A 23,699-nucleotide genomic window follows, 5' to 3' on the forward strand; every position below is an offset into this window, starting at 1 on the left:
GTTTGTATTGCATTTGACTGCGTTGAATACTGTGTGTAGATCCAAGTAGGTGTGGGTTTCATGACTACAGGAGTGTTTCTACATACCCTGCCCAGAAACTGCAGCCACAGATTAACAAAGGAGAAGGAATGTCTTAGCCCCAGCACTTTCTACAGTAGGCGTCAGCACAGAGACCATGTATGGGTTGAAATGCCCTGCACTAAAATGTATGTCTCTCTAAAGCAGATGTAAGAGGAAAAATGCGTACTCACACACACAACCATGTACAATCGTAGACACCCCCCCTCCCCCCCGGGGGGCCAAATACCAGTGGTGTTCTGTTTTTTTTCTCCCTTCTCCTGGGTCGTATTCCTTAGTGCACATCGTTGCAAAATGTTTCTTCTGTTTGGTGCCTAGTGAATACAACCCTGGTATCGTTAGGCTCACTCCCCTGATGTCCCTATGAAAAAGTTCTGAGGTGACGTTTCATTTAATTTCATTCACTTTTATCATTTTTGTACAGAAGAGATTTATACATTTGGGTAAGTATGGATCATAATAAACATTCTCTCAACAAGAGGTTTTCCAAATATACCAACACCATCGGATGATAGAGTAAGAATCCGTCATTTACAGAATGCAACACTACAATATGTACAGCTTAATAAATACATGGTTGTAAACAGAGACAAATGAGAAAAATCCATTAACAGGTAAGGTCGTCCGGTGAGGCAAGCAAAAAAAACACAACAAAAAGATGGCCCGAGAAATGAAATTGTAAAGAAATATACCACTACCCAATAATAAAATATTAACATTTTTACTTTAAAATCCAGGTTCAAGTCTTTTCAATGTGGACATGTTTCCTTTTTTCCCCATGTATGACAGAAGTGTTGATTATAAGCATAGAAATATAATGGCTTTAGAGTGACTATTCTAGTCATTCTATTTCTATGGTCTACGTACATCATATCACCAGGACAGGAACAAAGAGTGTATTTTGCGAGTCCACATCATGTTGTTACGCTACAGGTTGTGCATTCTACAGTGCTGTCTTACTTAGGATGGCCAAACTGTGACAAAAACAAAGAATCCATGGCAACACTATTAACCACCTGTGTCTATATAATGCATTCAAAGAGCCTTCTTTCACGCCCATAATGGACTAGAATAATGGGCTTTTCCTGGTTAAATAAAGGTTTAATAAAACATATATTTTTATAAGCATTCACAACAGCTCATAACTCCTTAAATAGCCTTTATGAGGCTTCATAATGCATTATTACATGTGACTCAAAGACAGTGTTACCAAATCAATAAATATAAATAAAGAAATATTAAAAACCAACACAGAAACCACTTGACTTAATGGTGTGTGCTGCATTGTGCAAGTCCAGCAGGGGGGGAGAAGAAGAAGAAGAAGAAGAAGTTGTTTTGGCAAAAATAAAAAGCAATATAGGGGTTGAAATGACATGTCATCCATATCTAGTCCTTCCCCTGAAAATGGCAAATATATTGCAATATGAAATCTAAAACATAAAGCATCTGCAATTACTGTGCTACTACTTCAATTTAGTGGAATTCTTTCCGAATACCATGTATTATATGGGAGTGTGTCCTCATATGAGGCATGACATGTATGGAAGAGTCTGTTAATGGTTTTGATGCTAGCAGTACAGTTATATACATATACACACATACCTATGAACTATTCAAATATGAAAGGTAGATTTTAAAACTATGCAGGTGATTGTCAATGTCCAATGTGAAATCCAATAAGACAAAATAATAATAATAATGGAAAAAGAACAAAGGCAAATATTGTCAAAGTGTTTGTCATTCTAGTAATCCTTATTGGATGGATGCTTGACAGTTGAAACAGGCAAATTGAACAGAGATGTGGGGTATTGATGTATTACAACACAAAGGGTCAGATCCAGAGACGTAGCCCATTCAACACAACCAGGTATACAGATCCAGAGACGTAGCCCATTCAACACAACCAGGTATACAGATCCAGAGACGTAGCCCATTCAACACAACCAGGTATACAGATCCAGAGACGTAGCCCATTCAACACAACCAGGTATACAGATCCAGAGACGTAGCCCATTCAACACAACCAGGTATACAGATCCAGAGACGTAGCCCATTCAACACAACCAGGTATACAGATCCAGAGACGTAGCCCATTCAACACAACCAGGTATACAGATCCAGAGACGTAGCCCATTCAACACAACCAGGTATACAGATCCAGAGACGTAGCCCATTCAACACAACCAGGTATACAGATCCAGAGACGTAGCCCATTCAACACAACCAGGTATACAGATCCAGAGACGTAGCCCATTCAACACAACCAGGTATACAGATCCAGAGACGTAGCCCATTCAACACAACCAGGTATACAGATCCAGAGACGTAGCCCATTCAACACAACCAGGTATACAGATCCAGAGACGTAGCCCATTCAACACAACCAGGTATACAGATCCAGAGACGTAGCCCATTCAACACAACCAGGTATACATGTGTCGGAACACTTTAGAATACAGTCACTATTTTCATTTGACAAATATTTCTATTTTGCAATACATACAGAGTGTACATGAATACAACCTTATTTGTTTTGTGTAAAACAACATCAGTTTTATCATTAGCTCAAGTCCCTTTGTACTTCAGATTAATAAAGTTTTGAAATGATGAAATATAGAAGATATAGCCATGTGACTATAAGCTAAAGTGTTACAGATATCACTGATAACTGATGAGTGTTTATGGAAGCTAAATGAAGATCAATGAGGGTTATTCATCATCCTTAACAGCTGAGAAAAATGTACCACCTATTTCAAAACAGATTTAACAATGTGTAGATAGACTGGAGAGTCTATTTGGATAGTATATTTGTTTGGATAGAACTAAATCACTACATACTCAGGATGTTAACAAGACCTACCATGTCATATTTAAATGGAAACATGGCCTACGTATATTACATACCCTTATTATGTTCTTAAGGTCATTAGTTACCAGCTTCTTTCTGTTTTGAAGAATAAAAAGAGGTGGTACATTTAAAACTGCAGTAACGTTAGAACCCCAACACTCTCAAACAGAAAACCACACATGTTCATATAAGATGCCCCTATCTGAAATACTTGGGTGTGAAGATGAAGGATAGCAAAAGAAAGCAGACTGAGTGCAGAAAGCTTAGTCACATCCACTCAGGACGAGCACACATTCCCAGAAAGACCACACGCATTATGTTATGGCATAACATCTCTTCGGAAAAAAAAATCAAGTTTCAATGGATGCAATATATGACGAAGAAGACTTAATTAAACATCTTCCTCCGCTCTTTTCTCTCTCTCTCTCTCTCTCTCTCTCTCTCTCTCTCTCTCACTCCATTAACAAAAGTTATCTACAAAAAGATTTCAGTTTTACTACAATACAAAAACTGAGGAGGTCAAAAACAGCGTTTTCTACCAGTCTTGTTTCAAGGAAGACTTGAACTTTAGAAAAAAAGGTATCTTTGAAATCCTCTTGCAAAGTATGTGTTTGTCTGTCTCTCCCTTTAATATCCCTCATTGGTTTTTCAGATGGTATTAGTGGACTGGGGTCACCTTGCAGTTCAGAGGTCACCTTGCAATCCATCTTTCCCCCATCTGGCTGTCCTCCCATGATGCTACAGTTAGGACTGTTCCAAGCATCTTGTGTGTTGCCCATGTGCTCAGTCTTGGAGTCAAAGAACACTTTCTGTTTACTTCCTGCATTGACAGGAAGTGGTAGGAGCTAGAGGAGAGGCGGGAGGTGGAGATTGAACTCAAGACGTCACCTCGCTCCCAATAGGCCAAACGAACCAGAAGGTAAACTAAAAAGGAGGCAAGAAAGTCGACTAAAATATTCCTGAGTGTAAAAGTGTGAAGCTCCAAGGGAGGGAGTCTTGGGGGGAGGGGAGGTGTGGGGTATGTGCCCTCATAATCGCCTCCAGGTGGAGTGGAGTGAGGAGAAGACTGGGATTGAGGAGTGCAACGTGCGCTTTGGAACTCTCGATGACGCCACATCACCAACATTGTGGCGATTACTAGTATTCACCTCGTCCCTTGATTCACCGTTGGAACGCAACAGTCTCTCTCTCGCAGTTTGGCAACCCGCGCAATTTCCACTGCTGCTATGTATCGGCCGCTCTTTGCTTCTCCTCGCCCTCCTCCCCTTCCCCCTCTCCCTCCTCATCCTCCTCCTCCAACTCCGCCATACTTGGTTCCCTGCGTACCCCTTCGCCCTCCTCCTCCTCCTCTACCACTACCACCTCCTCCTCCTCCACCTCCTCTTCCGGCTGCTCATCCAACGGGATCTCCGTGGATTCCAAGTCCTGCGTGCAGAGCGTTTTCGAGTTACAACTATTCTCCTCTTCTTCTTCTGGTTGACTTCCACTGTCTTTCTCCGTGTCTGACTCTCCGTCCTCTTCCAGAGTGAGCTCGAACTGGAACTTGTCCCCTCCAGGGGGACGGCCGCTGCCGTCGTCGGGTTCGTCCGGGGCGGGCGAGGGGCTCTGGGGGATGATGCTCTGGTACCACTCCCTGTTGTCCTCCAGAGTGTCCAGGATGTCCTGAGCGTCAGGGTGCACCAGATCAGCCCAGGTCTCCCACAGAGGGTGGACGATGTAGTCGATGAATCCCACCTGGAGAGGGGGAGGAGGAAGGAGAGAGGAGGGAAAATAAAATGAATATCAGCTTGTTGTGCTTAAATAATTTGTCTGGACTGATATAAACTTGCTTTGTGTGTGTGTGTGTGTGTGTGTGTGTGTGTGTGTGTGTGTGTGTGTGCGCTTTTGGTTTTACTATCCTTGTGGGGACCAGAAGTCCTCACAAGGATAGTAAAACAAGGAAAATTCGGACAAGTGTGCACAATTCGCCGGTCCCCACAAAGAAAATGGCTATTTTAGGCTTAGGAGTTAGGTTCAGGGTCAGGGTTACAATTAGGGTTAGGGGTTAGGTTTAGGCTTAGGAGTTAAGGGTTAGGGAAAATAGGATTTTGAATTGGAATCAATTGTTTGGTCCCCACAAGAATAGTAAAACACGTGTGTGTGTGTGTGTCTACTCTACTCTATGTGTGTTTGTGCTTGTGCGTGTGCGTGTATATATATATATATATATATACACACTGTATGTGTGTACTGTATTTACCTGGCTCTTCTGTACAGAGGCGTTGTGTTTGTCACACATGGGGCTGATCTCCATGCCTCTCTCCCTCTCCCTGTCCCCCTGGCTGAAGAACTCTTCCATAATGCGGTCGGTCCACTGGCGGTACAGCTGCAGGGGCTTGGTAGGGTTACTGAGATCCGCACAATGCACCATGTTCTGGAGGACCTGAGAGTGCGTGAAGAGAGATTTAGAATTTAAAACCCCAGTCCTCACATTTACTGATGGAGCGTGCAATTGTCATTCTGAGTGCTGGAATGTCCACCTGAGCTGTTGCCAGAGAATTGAATGTTAATTTCTCAACCATAAGCCCCCTCCAAAATAATTGTATAGAATTTGGCAGTACGTCCAACCGGCCTCACAACTGCAGACCACGTGTAACCATACCAGCCCAGGACCTCCACATCCGGCTTCTTCACCTGCATGATCGTCTGAGACCAGCCACCCGGACAGCTGATGAACCAAAGAATTTCTTCACAAACTGTCAGAAACCTTCTTAGGGAAGCTCATCTGCGTGCTCGTCATCCTCACCAGGTTCTTGACCTGACTGCAGTTTGGCGTCGTAATCAACTTCAGTGGGCAAATGATCACCTTTGATGGCCACTGGCACGTTGGAGAAGTGTGCTCTTCATGGATGAATCTAGGTTTCAACTGTATCGGGCAGATGGCAGAAAGCGTGTATGGCGTCGTGTTGGCGAGTGGTTTGCTGATGTCAACATTGTGAACAGAGTGCTTCATGGTGGCGTTGGGGTTATGGTATGGGCAGGCATAAGCTACGGACAACGAACACAATTGCATTTTATCGATGGCAATTTGAATGTGCAGAGATACCATGACAAGATCCTGAGGCTCATTGTCGTGACATTCATCCGCCAGCATCATCTCATGTTTCAGCATGATAATGCACGGCCCCATGTCACAAGGACTTGTACACAATTCCCTGTTCTTCCATGGCCTGCATACTCATCAGACATGTTACCCATTGAGCATGTTTGGGATGCTCTGGACAGCGTGTTCCAGTTCCCGCTATTTCCAACAACTTCGCACAGCCATTGAAAAGGAGTGGGACAACATTCCACAGGCCACAATGAACAGCCTGATCAGCTCTATGCGAAGGAGATGTGTTGTTCTGCATGAGGCACATGGTGGTCACACCAGATATTGACTGGTTTCTAATCCACACCCATACCTTTTTTCTAAGGTATCTGTGACCAACAGATGCATACTGTATCTCCAGTCATGTGAAATCCATAGATTAGGCCCTAATGAATCTTTGAAATTGTTGCATGTTGCGTTTATATTTTTATTCAGTGTATATACACCTGCAAAAGAAACAACGATTAAAAGGTCAACTGCAAACCTCTGGCGTCATACTGCACATAAAACATTCTAGAGACCTGAAGAGAGAGAGCGAGAGAGAGCACTGGTGTTTCCCTCTGTCCAATGGCAACAACACCATTGAGAGAGAGAGAAATAGATAAAGAGATGGAGGGAGGGAGAGGATGAGAGGGTCAGGTAAAGATGTACTTTTATGGTAACAAAAAATATGTATTTTTAGAGTCAGTATACAACCTGACCATGATTACAAAAAAAAGACATTGTTTGAATCAGTTTTGCCTGCAGGGTGGCCATATATGTAGTATCAGTAACAGCCTACCTGTATTCTGTCGTTGTAGTTATCTAGTAGCAGCACTCCAGAGCTGGTGACTTTCTTGGTCTCCACCATGGTCTTCAGGTCAGCTAGGAGATTCATGTGCTTGGACATGTCAGTAGCTAGTACCTATAGAGACAAACAGCAACACCTTGGATTAGTTCAACTGGGTGCTAGGCTGGAACTCACTCACTCACTCACTCACTCACTCACTCACTCACTCACTCACTCACTCACTCACTCACTCACTCACTCACTCACTCACTCACTCACTCACTCACTCACTCACTCACTCACTCACTCACTCACTCACTCACTCACTCACTCACTCACCTCATTAGATAATGAATGAATGAATTAATCAATCAATTCACTTGCTAAGTTAATCCATCTATTTATCCACCCACCCACCCATCCACCCACCCATCCATCCACCCACCCGCCCACCCACCCACCAACCCACCCATCCATCCATCCACCCACCCACCCATCCATCCACCCACCCACCCACCCACCCACCCACCCACCCACCCACCCACCAACCCACTCACCCATCCACCAACCCACCCATCCATCCATCCACTCACCATGTCTATGACCATCTTCCTGAGGGACTGCCGTTGTTTCTTGGTCAGGTTCTGGAAGATGTCACAGTTCTCTTCCTGCAGCAGCTTGAAGCCCACAGCCAGGTGATGGTTCTCTAGGACTGACGAGTCATTGTACATGAGGGCCAGCTCCGAGTCTGGAGGGAAACAAACAGACAATACCAGCACATGGTTAGGAAGCTGTTTCTCTGATGCCATTTGGAATATTAAAGTAAGATACTTTTCCAAGGTAATATTTATTAGGTATTTATATAGAAGCGTGTACATTTTGGCGAGTGTGTGTAGATTTGATCTGGTATTTCTCTCTCGTTCTCTTTCTACACGTTGCACATTGAATAAAGTGAACCAAATGAATAAAGTGAATAAAATGAATCAAATCAAACTTTATTTGTTACATGCGCCGAATACAAGTGTAGTCTTTACCGTAACACAATAAGAATAACAATAACCAAGAATCATGTGAATAATGTGAATCATGTTAATAAAGTGAATTGTGAATAAAGTGAATCATGTGAATCATGTGAATAAAGTGAATAATGTGAATAAAGTGAATCATGTTTATAAAGTGAATCGTGAATAAAGTGAATCATGAGAATCATGTGAATAAAGTGAATCATGTTAATAATGTGAATCATGTGAATAATGTGAATAAAGTGAGTCATGTTAATAAAGTGAATCATGTTAATAAAGTGAATCATGTGAATAATGTGAATCATGTAAATAATGGCCCATGTTGACGCCAATGCTTCCCACAGTTGTGTCAAGTTGGCTGGATGTCCTTTGAGTGGTGGACCATTGTTGATAAACACGGGAAACTGTTGAGTGTGATAAACCCAGCAATGTTGCAGTTCTTGACACAAACCAGTGCGGCTGGCACCTACTTCCGTACCCCGTTCAAAGGCACTTAAATATATTCTCTTGCTCATTCACCCTGTGAATGGCACACATACACAATCCATGTGTCAAGATTTAAAAATCCTTCTTTAACCTGTCTCCTCCCCTTCATCTACACTGATGGAGGTGGATTTAACAAGTGACATCAATAAGGGATCATAGCTTTCACCTGGATTCACCTGGTCAGTCTATGTCATGGAAAGAGCGGGTGTCCTTCATTTTTACTATACTCAGTGTACGTGTACGTTACCTGTTAGATATGGGGGCATCCTGGGATGTGCTTTTGGATGTTATTGCTGAAAGTGTGCTAGGATGTTATTGCTGAAAGTTAGCTAGCATGCTGTAATTGTAATGGTTGCATTAGCTCCCCGCTAATTCAATTATTTCCATGCTACAGGTGAATCTACAGCCATCAACATACTGTTGTCCTGCACATCTAATGTGCCTTCTTGTGTCTATCGTCAGAATAAACAGCAATCAACTGGGACCGCTGGCTGGACAGTCGCTGGCTGGACAGTCGCTGGCTGGACAGTTAAAAACAGAACACGAGAGTTACGAAGTACGATCACAGCTGTTACACTGATGCCGAGACCAGTCTTCTAGTCTTTGCTAGACAGCTGTTACACACACACACACACGCAGTCATTCACACGCACGCAGTTACACACACGCACGCAGTCACACACACACACACACACACACACACACACACACACACACACACGCAGTCACACGCATGCCCACACACACGCACGCAGTCACACACACACACGCAGTCACACACACACACACAAACACACTCAGTCACACACACACAGTCACATAGTCACGCACGCAGTCACACACACACACATACACACACACACACACGCAGTCACACACACGCACGCAGTCACACACACAGTCACACACGCAGTCACACACACACACACACAGTCACACACACACGCAGTCACACACACACACATGCACGCAGTCACACACGCATGCACACACACACGCACGCAGTCACACACGCACACAGTCACACACATGTGCAGTCACGCACACACGCAGTCACACACGCACACACAGTCACACAGTCACACACACACACAGTCACACACACACAGTCACACACGCAGTCACACACGCACATGCAGTCACACACGGACACAGTCACACACGGACACAGTCACACACACACAGTCACATACACGCACGCCGTCACACACAGGCACACAGTCACACACACGCAGTCACAAACACAGACACACACACACACACAGTCAAACACGCACACAGTCACACATACACACCCGCACAGCTTCCAAAGGGTGGGTCCAATTTGTTTGTTGCCTTGGCGGTATTACATGTTATGGCGAATGACGATTGCATAACTGGGGAGGATTAAAATCAGTTCACTCTGCCTAGAGGACAGACAGTCCAATCCCAACATTGTATAATCTTATACTAAGAATTAGGTTTCAATAGGAATCCAACTACCCTTCATTCTATCTACAATACCGTTTAGCTTGAATTGAGTTCATTTGTCTTTCAAACACCAAACGTGTTCATGTCAATGTTCATAGGAGTTGGCTATCCAGCATATACAGATCTGGGACCAGGCTTCATGGCAGATAATTGTATGTATTCCATGTATTCCATGTATTCCATGTATTATATGTATTACATGTATTCCATGTATTATATGTATTCCATGTATTATATGTATTCCATATATTATATTTATTCCATGTATTAAATGTAGTCCATGTATTCCATGTATTATATATATTCCATCTATTCCATGTAGTCCATGTATTATATATATTCCATGTATTATATGTATTCCATGTAGTCCATGTATTCTATGTATTCCATGTACTATATGTATTATGTGTTTTCCATGTATTCCAAGTATTATATGTATTATATGTATTCCATGTATTATATGTATTCCATGTATTCCAAGTATTATATGTATTCCATGTATTATGTGTATTCCATGTATTATATGTATTATATGTATCACATGTATTATATGTATTCCATATATTCTGTGTATTATATTGAATATGTATATATGTATTCCATGGAAAACATTCATGCACAACATGAGTTTCTCTTTTCTGTGTAGCCACGCACGCACGCACGCACTCACACACGCACAGACGCACACACTCATGCAGACACACAGACAGACTTGAAGATTTGGAATGATAGAAGTCACTGTCGTCTCCACAATGACCTCATGTAGAATCATCGCCTCCTATCTGCATGCCTAATGAGGGGGATTCCCCGCAGTGAGATGGATCAAAGTGTGTGTGTGGGTGTGTGTGTGTGTGGGGGGGGGTTAAAAGAGAGTTTATGAAATGCGCCAGTGTGTCAGCGGTAAACCTTTCTCACTATGTGTGTAAACCCAGAAGAGAGAAGCTCATGTTAAAACAGCCATATACATTATGATAAAAGATATACATTGTGATAAAGGATATACATTGTGATAAAGGATATACATTGTGATAAAGGATATACATTGTGATAAAGGATATACATTGTGATAAAGGATATACATTGTGATAAAGGAAACAGCACGGCACTGAAGGCAGACAAATCATCAATGCATAGCATTGGAAAGGTCACTCACTGGTGCTGATGAGAAACTGGTTGGAGACCCCAGGGTGGTCGACGTCATGAATAGCACTGGCAAAGATGGCAGCTAGGATTTCCAGGTCTGTGAACACAGCCTGTGAAGAACATAGGTGGAATAATCTACATGAGCAGCACTTCAGAACAGAAATGGGAAAACAATCTCACCATATAACCTCACAACATGTCATTTTTGTTATCCGTTGCAAAATGTTAAAAACATTTTATATTGCCTTCCCTAATGAACACATCTCAGGCTACATTTAAAGCCAGTCTTAAACAAGACAAATATATATGTTTAAAAGTCACATTATTAACAAAACATAAGCTAAAATGTAAGAAAAGGGGGCCATACTAACAGCACTGTATCAAATCCTCCCAACAAAGATTCCCCCCCATAAAGCGACGGAGATGGTACATTCCCCTACCTCTAGAGCAGGCGTGGACAGCAGCACGTGAGTGGACTGGGTGACATCAGCAGCATGGATGTTATTGTGATAGGCTACATCGCCGTGGTAATGGTCTTCTAGAGTCATCAGGTAGGTTATAAAGGTGTCTAATGGTATTTTGAATGTTTTTAATAAATCTCTTTCCTGAAAATGAAAGAAAAATGTGACACTGTCAAAACAAGAGGTTACAATAACGAACTGCTATTAACACACACAGTTAGCTGTATAAACTACGGCAAGGTAAAACAACAGTTTTTATAAAGGTTTTTTATAATTGTATAAACGTCCTCACCTGGAAAATTGTGTACATCATGACTGTTAAAGGCCTGTTTCCTGAAAGCTCGGTGACTTTAAAAAGATTAAGGCCCCATTTATTGATGTCCTCAAGCTCCTGAAATCAGACATCAAGGCCATTTTACACACACCACTTTCACCCAAACACATCATAGGAGACAGTATACAGTACATTTATGCTAAACACAAATATAAACGCAACATACAACCATTTCAAAGATCTTACTGTGTTACAGTTCATATAAGGAAATCATTCAATTGAAATAAATTCATTCGGGTCTAATCTATGGATTGCACGACTGGGAATACAGATACACGTATGCATCTGTTGGTCACAGATACTTAAAAAAAGTAAGGGCGTGACAACTGATAACTGAGGTCTAACAGTCTGACAACTGATAACTGAGGTCTAACAGTCTGACAACTGATAACTGAGGTCTAACAGCGTGACAACTGAGGTCTAACAGCGTGACAACTGAGGTCTAACAGTCTGACAACTGAGGTCTAACAGTCTGACAACTGAGGTCTAACAGTCTGACAACTGAGGTCTAACAGTCTGACAACTGAGGTCTAACAGTCTGACAACTGAGGTCTAACAATCCAACAACTGACAACTGAGGTCTAACAACTGACAACTGAGGTCTAACAGTGACAACTGATAACTGAGGTCTAACAACTGACAACTGATAACTGAGGTCTAACAGTCTGACAACTGAGGTCTAACAGTCTGACAACTGAGGTCTAACAGTCTGACAACTGAGGTCTAACAATCCAACAACTGACAACTGAGGTCTAACAGTGACAACTGAGGTCTAACAGTGACAACTGATAACTGAGGTCCAACAATCCAACAACTGACAACCGAGGGACAAAAAACCAAAGCCAGAATCATCTTAATAATAGGGTTTATCTTCACAGCTACTTTTTAGCATTGGGTGTTCATACCACATGGCATGTTTGATTGAATCCAGCCCATCTCCCTTGTTTCCACATGCCCCTTGTGCCAATCAGCAAACCACAGTGGTGTAACATTACAGAGGTGACCCTTTAAGACATCCTATTGGTGTAACATTACAGAGGTGACCCTTTAAGGCATCCTATTAGTGTAACATTACAGAGGTGACCCTTTAAGGCATCCTATTGGTGTAACATTACAGAGGTGACCCTTTAAGACATCCTATTGGTGTAACATTACAGAGGTGACCCTTTGAGGCATCCTATTGGTGTAACATTACAGAGGTGACCCTTTGAGGCATCCTATTGGTGTAACATTACAGAGGTGACCCTTTGAGGCATCCTATTGGTGTAACATTACAGAGGTGACCCTTTGAGGCATCCTATTTCCTGGATCTCAATAGAATCACTGTGTGGGACATCTACTACATCAAACTTGATCAAATCAATTTCAGCCTAAATCTCAGTCGGTGATGAGTGCTAGAAGTTTAATAATCACTAGAACATGGTCTAGATCCGGTGTGAATCTCTAGCTAGCTATGACGGTGTGGGACAGTACTATCAACAAGGATCAGTGGGATAACGACTAGAATAACAATTAAACGACATACAATGAAGAAGCCCGGGTCAGGCTTCTCTTCACCTTGGGAAAAGTCCAGATAAAAGCCCAGCCAAAAAATCACAGGGATTATGTAGCTATGTAGAGGTTAAGTGCCTTGCTCAAGGGCACAACAGCAGTAATTCTTAAGTTAATATCACATAAATGATTTACTGAATGATTTACTCTATTCAACAGACGCATGCGATGATGATCAGACTGCTCTCGTATGCGTTTGTTTAACCTTCCTGGAATACACTCTAGCTAAGAGAAGCTAAGAGCAACTGTTAAATGACTAAAATGTCAATATAAAGTCAAAAAGCTCCTTCACCGTAGCCAGTTGGTCCTCTGTGTCGGTCTTGACCCCGAAGCGAGGTATATTAGAGTTGGAGAGGCTAGTGCTGTGCTGCAGCTTCTTCACGCCACTGATCTGACACATGGGCTTGGCGTTCTTCTTGTCCGTCCTCTCCTTCTGCGTCTGTGGACATGGCATCTCCACGTCATGCTGCTTGTCTGGGGGGAGAGAGAACGAGGAAATAGTTAGAGGAGCAATAGACAATACACAAAGGGATTTTTTTGGGGGCCTATTTTGTGCTTTTAGGGCCAAATCCTAACTTAAGATCACATTGTCCCCTAATCATGTATTTGTATTCATTATGGATCGGCAGCAAATTTAAGGCAGTTATATACAATACAAAAAAACGATTACATTACACAACAGAATTTACAACACATTGTGTTCCCTCAGGCCGCTACTCTACTACTACATATCTACAATACTAAATCCATGTGTACGTGTGTGTATAGTGCGTATGTTATCATGTGTGTATGCGTGTGTCTGTGCCTGTGTGTGTGTCTCTTCAAAGGTGTATTTTTATCTGTGTTTTTCTAATCAGATTTTACTGCTTGCATCAGTTACTTGATGTGGAATAGAGTACTGTGCGCCTCCCATAGTCTGTCCTGGACTTGGGGATTGCGAAGAGACCACTGGTGGCATGTCTTGTGGGGTATGTATGGGTGTCTGAGCTGTGAGCTAGTAGTTTAAACAGACAGCACAGTGCATACAACAAGTCAATATTTCTTACAAATACAAGTAGTGATGAACCATTAGTCCAGGTGCGACAAAACTAGGGCCTGTAGGACCTGCCTTGTTGATCGTGTTGTAAACAGGGCAGAGCAGCGCTTTATTATGCACAGACCTCTATTGAGGTCAATTGGGGACTTGAGTAACGCACACTGATCTCAAGTTAGGATTGGCCCTTATTAACTATCTAACACCCACATGCACGTCGCCCATGGTAGCTTTTAATAAAACAGAATGGATTGTTGCACACATATGATTTTGAGGCTTTTTGGGGATTGGGAGTTTCAGTTTCAGGGGAAAATTGTGGACTGAGTGATTGAGACTCTTTACTTGTCTCTTGGAGACTATTTGGGGAACTTGGAGACTGGGGACTGTTTGGGGAACTTGGAAACTGGGGACTGTTTGAGGAACTTGGAGACTAGGGACTGTTTGGGGACCTTGGAAACTGGGGACTGTTTGAGGAACTTGGAGACTGGGGTCTGTTTGGGGACCTTGGAGACTGGGGACTGTTTGGGGAACTTGGAGACTGGGGACTGTTTGGGGACCTTGGAAACTGGGGACTGTTTGGGGACTGCTTGGGGACTGCTTGGGGACCTTGGAGAGTGGGGTCTGCTTTGGGATCTTGGAGACTTGGAACTGTTTGGGGACCTTGGGTACTGCTTGGGGACCTTGGGTACTGCTTGGGGACCTTGGGTAGTGCTTGGGGACCTTGGGTAGTGCTTGGGGACCTTGGGTACTGCTTGGGGACCTTGGGTAGTGCTTGGGGACCTTGGAGACTTGGGACTGTTTGGGGACCTTGGGGAATGGGAACTGTTTGGGGACCTCAGGGATTGCTTGGGGACCATGGAGGATTGGTACTTGGTACTTGTTGTTCTTTCAGTTTATTTGTTTTGTAAATTGATTGTTTGTGTACCTGTTTGCCATTTTACTGCATTGTCAGGAGATAGTAACATAAGCATTTAGCTGTACCCGCTATAACATCTGCTAAACTGTGTACCCAATAAACTTCGATTCAACTTGAACTTGTTGTTATAAGTACTGAAAATCACACAGCAAGGTCAGTCAGTCTTACCTAAGAAGGTGCTGGAGATGAACTCAGAGACCTGGTTCCCTGAGCGACTCATCTCAGACAGGTGAGACAGCTCCCTGTTCAACATCCTCTTGAACTGGACACAGACAGTAAGTGAGAGAGAGAGAAAGAAAGAGAGAGATGGAGTGGGAGAGAGAGACAGAGAGAGAGAGATGTAGTGGGAGAGAGAGACAGAGAGAGAGAGATGGAGTTGGAGAGAGAGACAGAGAGAGAGAGATGGAGTGGGAGAGAGAGACAGAGAGAGAGAGATGGAGTGGGAGAGAGAGAGAAAGAGAAAGAGAGAGAAAGAGACAGAGAAAGAGAGAGCGGGAAAGAAAGAAAGTGTTATTCTACACATACATGACGTTGTATATAAATGGGAAACAATAACAGACTTTTGATCTCAATGAGACTTGCTTTGATGGAATATGATGATATTTTCTTTCTGTCATTATCGGTTGTTTTTACCATGCATTATGAAGTTCAGGCACTTTCAGCAGACTCTCACAGATACTGTGAGTAGCAACTACAAACATAGTTCAGATAGTATGTCTGGTTTGATTTAAGGATGAGGTTCTGCGGAACTATTATTTTTGCCTTATTTCACATACTATTCACCAATGACTGGAGTGTGATACTTCTTTCATGTTTGAGCACAGCAATTTCCATATGACTTTGCGAGAGACATGTAGGCAGCTCGTCCTCAACAACAAAACAGCTAAATACGTAAGTCTACCCACAGCACATTTGCATAAACAAATCTATACAATATGGCTAACAAATTCCGACACAATGCTGAGGTGGAAATACGACTAGTTCCTGCACTAGTTCCTGCTCTAGTTCCTGCTATCTCCAATCTCTCCTACTGTACAAACATCACAGATCATCACAACGATGTCACATTATTTACCCTTTTGACCTCAATGAAAATGACTGCATTGATGAAAACACTTTAACAAATTAGTAAAGTAAACCCTTCTCTCAAGGGATTGGAATAACACTAAATGAACAGACATAATCCAAAGGCAGCCAGGAGAACCTACAAGCTTTAACATAATCTTTGCCATTTAGGTCGTGTTCATTACGGCACACTATGGAAAACATGAGTTTCTTATTGGACCAGGTAGTTCAGGTTGTCTGTCTCTGTTTAGTCTGTATTCTGTATTATTCCATTTGGTGCCTAATGAATTTAGCACTGAATTTTATTCAATTCAAAATTAGCATCATGGACAACATACCTTTATGTATCCCCATGACACAGAACGTAAGTAGTTTGCCTCCGGCATTTTCGACGCAGTCAATCAAATGTAAAGAGTCCGAAAGATGGATAGATCCAAAACAAATACGCAAAAGGCTTCCCTCAAATCATCGTTATACAATCAATCATGGCATCATCCATATAGTAGTGTCCCCAGGGCCGTGATGGAATAATCAACAAATAAAGGCAAATAATCCCAGGGGTTAGTAACAAGATTGGATAACGAAGCAAGAACAGGAGTGTCCAAAAAAGACAAAGAAATCACTATAATCTAGGCATGGCTATAAAAAATATTATAAAATATTATCAATAACAGTATCCAATGAGGAATAACAGGATAGAATGGGTCTGACAGGTCCGTTAGACAAGAAGCTACATTAGAAGGACACTAGTCAGCTGCATCTCCCACTAGCTCTTCATAGATGACCTAACATAGCTGTGGAGACGACGCTAGCCACGTCTGAGGAAGACTGCACTCCTGTCAACACCTGCCTGGGTTCTCACCCAATCGCATCAGCCCGCCGCTGAGAGCTAACCAATCAGCGGCCATCGAGACCAAATGGAAGCGAGAGCACTCGGTCTTCATCTGGCGTTCCACTTTCTCTGTGGAATACATGAATACATAATGAAGTCAAAATGAAGATAATACATCTGTCTAATTATAGGACTCATCTTGTTGTCCTCACAGTGGATCTGTCTAATTATAGGACTCATCTTGTTGTCCTCACAGTGCATCTGTCTAATTATAGGACTCATCTTGTTGTCCTCACAGTGGATCTGTCTAATTATAGGACTCATCTTGTTGTCCTCACAGTGCATCTGTCTAATTATAGGACTCATCTTGTTGTCCTCACAGTGCATCTGTCTAATTATAGGACTCATCTTGTTGTCCTCACAGTGCATCTGTCTAATTATAGGACTCATCTTGTTGTCCTCACAGTGGATCTGTCTAATTATAGGACTCATCTTGTTGTCCTCACAGTACATCTGTCTAATTATAGGACTCATCTTGTTGTCCTCACAGTGCATCTGTCTAATTATAGGACTCATCTTGTTGTCCTCACAGTGGATCTGTCTAATTATAGGACTCATCTTGTTGTCCTCACAGTGGATCTGTCTAATTATAGGACTCATCTTGTTGTCCTCACAGTGCATCTGTCTAATTATAGGACTCATCTTGTTGTCCTCACAGTGGATCTGTCTAATTATAGGACTCATCTTGTTGTCCTCACAATACATCTGTTGAATTATAGGACTCATCTTGGTGTCCTCACAGTGCATCTGTCTAATTATAGGACTCATCTTGTTGTCCTCACAGTGCATCTGTCTAATTATAGGACTCATCTTGTTGTCCTCACAGTGCATCTGTCTAATTATAGGACTCATCTAGTTGTCCTCACAGTGCATCTGTCTAATTATAGGACTCATCTTGTTGTCCTCACAGTGGATCTGTCTAATTATAGGACTCATCTTGTTGTCCTCACAGTGCATCTGTCTAATTATAGGACTCATCTTGTTGTCCTCACAGTGGATCTGTCTAATTATAGGACTCATCTTGTTGTCCTCACAGTGGATCTGTCTAATTATAGGACTCATCTTGTTGTCCTCACAGTGGATCTGTCTAATTATAGGACTCATCTTGTTGTCCTCACAGTGGATCTGTCTAATTATAGGACTCATCTTGTTGTCCTCACAGTGGATCTGTCTAATTATAGGACTCATCTTGTTGTCCTCACAGTGGATCTGTCTAATTATAGGACTCATCTTGTTGTCCTCACAGTGGATCTGTCTAATTATAGGACTCATCTTGTTGTCCTCACAGTGGATCTGTCTAATTATAGGACTCATCTTGTTGTCCTCACAGTGGATCTGTCTAATTATAGGACTCATCTTGTTGTCCTCACAGTGCATCTGTCTAATTATAGGACTCATCTTGTTGTCCTCACAGTGGATCTGTCTAATTATAGGACTCATCTTGTTGTCCTCACAGTGGATCTGTCTAATTATAGGACTCATCTTGTTGTCCTCACAGTGCATCTGTCTAATTATAGGACTCATCTTGTTGTCCTCACAGTGGATCTGTCTAATTATAGGACTCATCTTGTTGTCCTCACAGTGCATCTGTCTAATTATAGGACTCATCTAGTTGTCCTCACAGTGCATCTGTCTAATTATAGGACTCATCTTGTTGTCCTCACAGTGGATCTGTCTAATTATAGGACTCATCTTGTTGTCCTCACAGTGCATCTGTCTAATTATAGGACTCATCTTGTTGTCCTCACAGTACATCTGTCTAATTATAGGACTCATCTTGTTGTCCTCACAGTGCATCTGTCTAATTATAGGACTCATCTAGTTGTCCTCACAGTGCATCTGTCTAATTATAGGACTCATCTTGGTGTCCAAATGGATGTGGATTTACTCAGATGAGATATCAGCAGTGTGTATATATGGCAATAGTCTTGGTGAACACTTACAAGACAGAGTAAACTTAATGTAGACTACTACAACTACTAGCCATGAGTTACCCAGCGAAGCAGAGCTAAATGAACTGAATGCCTTTTAGGTTCACTTCGAGGAATATACCACTGTGCCTTGCGTGAAAGCCCCTGTTTTTCCTGATGACTGTGTGATCTCGCTCTCCGTGGCCGATGTGTGCAAAACATTTATACAGGTTAACAATCACAAGGCAGCCGGTCCAGACGGAATACCAGGGCGTGTTCTCAAAGCATGTGGACCAACTGGCAAGTGTCTTCACAGACATGTTAAATCTATCCTTGTCCTAGTCTGTAGTCCTACGTTTCAATCTGACCGTCATTGTCCCTGTTCCCAAGAGCTCCAAGGTACCCTGCCTTAATGACTATCGCCCTGTAGAACTCACATCTGTAATTATGAAGTGCTTTGAAAGGCTGGTCATGACACACATCAACACCATCATCTCAGACACCCTAGACCCACTTCAATTCACATACCACCCCAAACAGATCCACAGATGACGCAATCTCAATTGCACTTCACACTGCCCTCACCCACCTGGACAAAAGGGGAAATAACTATGTGAGAATGCTGTTCATAGACTACAGTTCAGAGTTCAACATCATAGTCCCCTCCAAGCTCAATACCAAGCTGGGGACCCTGGGACTAAACACCTCCCTCCGAAACTGGATCCTGGACTTCCTGACGGGCCGGACCCAGGGGGTGAGGCTAGGCAACAACACATCCGCCACACTGATCCTCAACACGGGGGCCACTCAGGGGTGCATGCTTAGTCCTCATGTACTCCCTGTTACCCATGACCGCGTGGCCACGCACGACTCCAACACCATCATAAAGTTTGCTGACGACACAACGGTGGTAGGCCTGATCACCGATGGCGGTGAGTCAGCCTACAGGGAGGAGGTCAGAGACTTAATAGTATGGTGCCAAGACAACAACCTCTCCCTCAACCTCAGTAAGACCAAAGATCTGAACATGGACTATAGGAGAAAGAGGGGAGAGAACGCACCCATCCACATCAACGGGGTTGCAGTGGAGCGGGTCGAGAGCTTCGATTTCCTTGGCGTGCACATCACTAAGGACAAAACATGGTCCACACACACTCGCACAGACATGAAGAGGGCACGGCAGAGCCTCTTCCCTCTCAGGAGGCTAAAAAGATTTGGCATGAGCCCTCGGGTCCTCAAAAAGTTCTCATCACCACTTGGTATGGCAAATGCACCCCCTTGACCGTAAAGTGCAAGAGAGGGTGGTACGGACAGCTCAGTACATCACTGGGGTCGAGCTTCATGCCATCCAGGACCTCTATATCAGGCGTCAGAGGAAGGCCCGAAAAATGACCAAAATCTCCAGCCACCCAAGCCATAAACTGTTCACTCTGCTACTGTACCATCCGGCAAATGGTACCAGAGCGTCGGCTCTCGGACCAACAGGTTCCAAGACAGCTTCTACCCCCAAGCCATAAGACTGCTAAATAGTCAATGAATGGTACCTGAACTATCTGCACTGACTCAATCTTGCACTGACCCTACGCACTGTTACTAGACTATATATGCAAACCATATACACACTTACTCACACACATTGACACTCCCACACAAAACACATACACTACACACACACACCGACACCACATAAACACACATACATACACACACACACACTTTTACACTCATCATTTGCTGCTGCTACTCTGTTCTTTACTTTGCTCTTATTATTATCTATCCTGATGCCTAGTCACTTTACCCTGCCTTCATGTACATATCTACCTCAAATACCTTATTATTATCTATCCTGATGCCTAGTCACTTTACCCTGCCTTCATGTACATATCTACCTCAAATACCTTATTATTATCTATCCTGATGCCTAGTCACTTTACCCTGCCTTCATGTACATATCTACCTCAAATACCTTATTATTATCTATCCCGATGCCTAGTCACTTTACCCTGCCTTCATGTACATATCTACCTCAAATACCTTATTATTATCTATCCCGATGCCTAGTCACTTTACCCTGCCTTCATGTACATATCTACCTCAAATACCTTATTATTATCTATCCCGATGTCTAGTCACTTTACCCTGCCTTCATGTACATATCTACCTCAAATACCTTATTATTATCTATCCCGATGCCTAGTCACTTTACCCTGCCTTCATGTACATATCTACCTCAAATACCTTATTATTATCTATCCCGATGTCTAGTCACTTTACCCTGCCTTCATGTACATATCTACCTCAAATACCTTATTATTATCTATCCCGATGCCTAGTCACATTACCCTGCCTTCATGTACATATCTACCTCAAATACCTTATTATTATCTATCCCGATGCCTAGTCACTTTACCCTGCCTTCATGTACATATCTACCTCTAATACCTTATTATTATCTATCCCGATGTCTAGTCACTTTACCCTGCCTTCATGTACATATCTACCTCAAATACCTTATTATTATCTATCCCGATGCCTAGTCACATTACCCTGCCTTCATGTACATATCTACCTCAAATACCTTATTATTATCTATCCCGATGCCTAGTCACATTACCCTGCCTTCATGTACATATCTACCTCAAATACCTTATCATTATCTATCCTGATGCCTAGTCACTTTACCCTGCCTTCATGTACATATCTACCAGTACCATTGATCTGGTACTGGTACTCCCTGTATGTAGCTCCACATTGATCTGGTACTGGTACTCCCTGTATATAGCCTCACATTGTCACGCCCTGGCCATAGAGAGGGTTTTATTCTCTATTTTGGTTAGGCCAGGGTGTGACTAGGGTGGGCATTCTATGTCCTTTTTTCTATGTTTTGTATTTCTTTGTTTTGACCGGGTATGGTTCTCAATCAGGGACAGCTGTATATCGTTGTCTCTGATTGGGAGCCATACTTAGGCAGCCTGTTTCCCTTTGGGTTTTGTGAGTGGTTAATTTCTGTTTAGTGTTGCTTACCTGACAGAACTGTTTGGCTGTCGTTCGTTTTCTTGTTTTGTTTAAAGTATTCTATTAAAATTACATGATGAGCACTCAACACGCTGCGCCTTGGTCTACTCCCTTCGACGGCCGTTACACACATTGATCTGGTACTGGTATTCCCTGTATATAGCTCCACATTGATCTGGTACTGGTACTCCCTGTATATAGCTGCACATTGATCTGGTACTGGTATTCCCTGTATATAGCCTCACATTGATCTGGTACTCCCTGTATATAGCTCCACATTGATCTGGTACTGGTACTCCCTGTATATAGCAACACATTGATCTGGTACTGGTACTCCCTGTATATAGCTCCACATTGATCTGGTACTGGCACTCCCTATATATAGCCTCACATTGATCTAGTACTGGCACTCCCTATATATAGCTCCACATTGATCTGGTACTGGTACTCCCTGTATATAGCTCCACATTGATCTGGCACTCCCTGTATATAGCTCCACATTGATCTGGTACTGGTACTCCCTGTATATAGCTCCACATTGATCTGGTACTGGTACTCCCTGTATATAGCTCCACATTGATCTGGCACTCCCTGTATATAGCTCCACATTGATCTGGTACTGGTACTCCCTGTATATAGCTCCACATTGATCTGGTACTGGTACTCCCTGTATATAGCTCCACATTGATCTGGCACTCCCTGTATATAGCTCCACATTGATCTGGTACTGGTACTCCCTGTATATAGCTCCACATTGATCTGGTACTGGTACTCCCTGTATATAGCTCCACATTGATCTGGTACTGGTACTCCCTGTATATAGCTCCACATTGATCTGGTACTGGTACTCCCTGTATATAGCTCCACATTGATCTGGTACTGGTACTCCCTGTATATAGCTCCACATTGATCTGGTACTGGTACTCCCTGTATATAGCTCCACATTGATCTGGTACTGGTACTCCCTGTATATAGCTCCACATTGATCTGGTACTGGTACTCCCTGTATGTAGCTCCACATTGATCTGGCACTCCCTGTATATAGCTCCACATTGATCTGGTACTGGCACTCCCTATATATAGCTCCACATTGATCTGGTACTGGTACTCCCTGTATATAGCTCCACATTGATCTGGCACTCCCTGTATATAGCTCCACATTGATCTGGTACTGGTACTCCCTGTATATAGCTCCACATTGATCTGGTACTGGTACTCCCTGTATATAGCTCCACATTGATCTGGTACTGGTACTCCCTGTATGTAGCTCCACATTGATCTGGTACTGGTACTCCCTGTATATAGCTGCACATTGATCTGGTACTGGTACTCCCTGTATATAGCTGCATATTGATCTGGTACTGGTACTCCCTGTATATAGCTGCACATTGATCTGGTACTGGTACTCCCTGTATATAGCCTCACATTGATCTGGTACTGGTACTCCCTGTATGTAGCTCCACATTGATCTGGTACTGGTACTCCCTGTATATAGCTGCACATTGATCTGGTACTGGTACTCCCTGTATATAGCTCCACATTGATCTGGTACTGGTACTCCCTGTATATAGCTGCA

The 23,699-nt window shown here is 42.9% G+C and overlaps 1 pseudogene; it reads right to left on the reverse strand.

Moving 5' to 3' along the window:
* Window positions 1-468: 468 nt before the first annotated feature.
* The window catches only part of LOC115160068 (cAMP-specific 3',5'-cyclic phosphodiesterase 4D-like), a 359,418-nt pseudogene continuing 336,187 nt past the window's right edge, over window positions 469-23,699 (reverse strand).

Source organism: Salmo trutta, chromosome 23 (assembly GCF_901001165.1).
Source record: "Salmo trutta chromosome 23, fSalTru1.1, whole genome shotgun sequence".
Lineage (NCBI taxonomy): Eukaryota > Metazoa > Chordata > Actinopteri > Salmoniformes > Salmonidae > Salmo > Salmo trutta.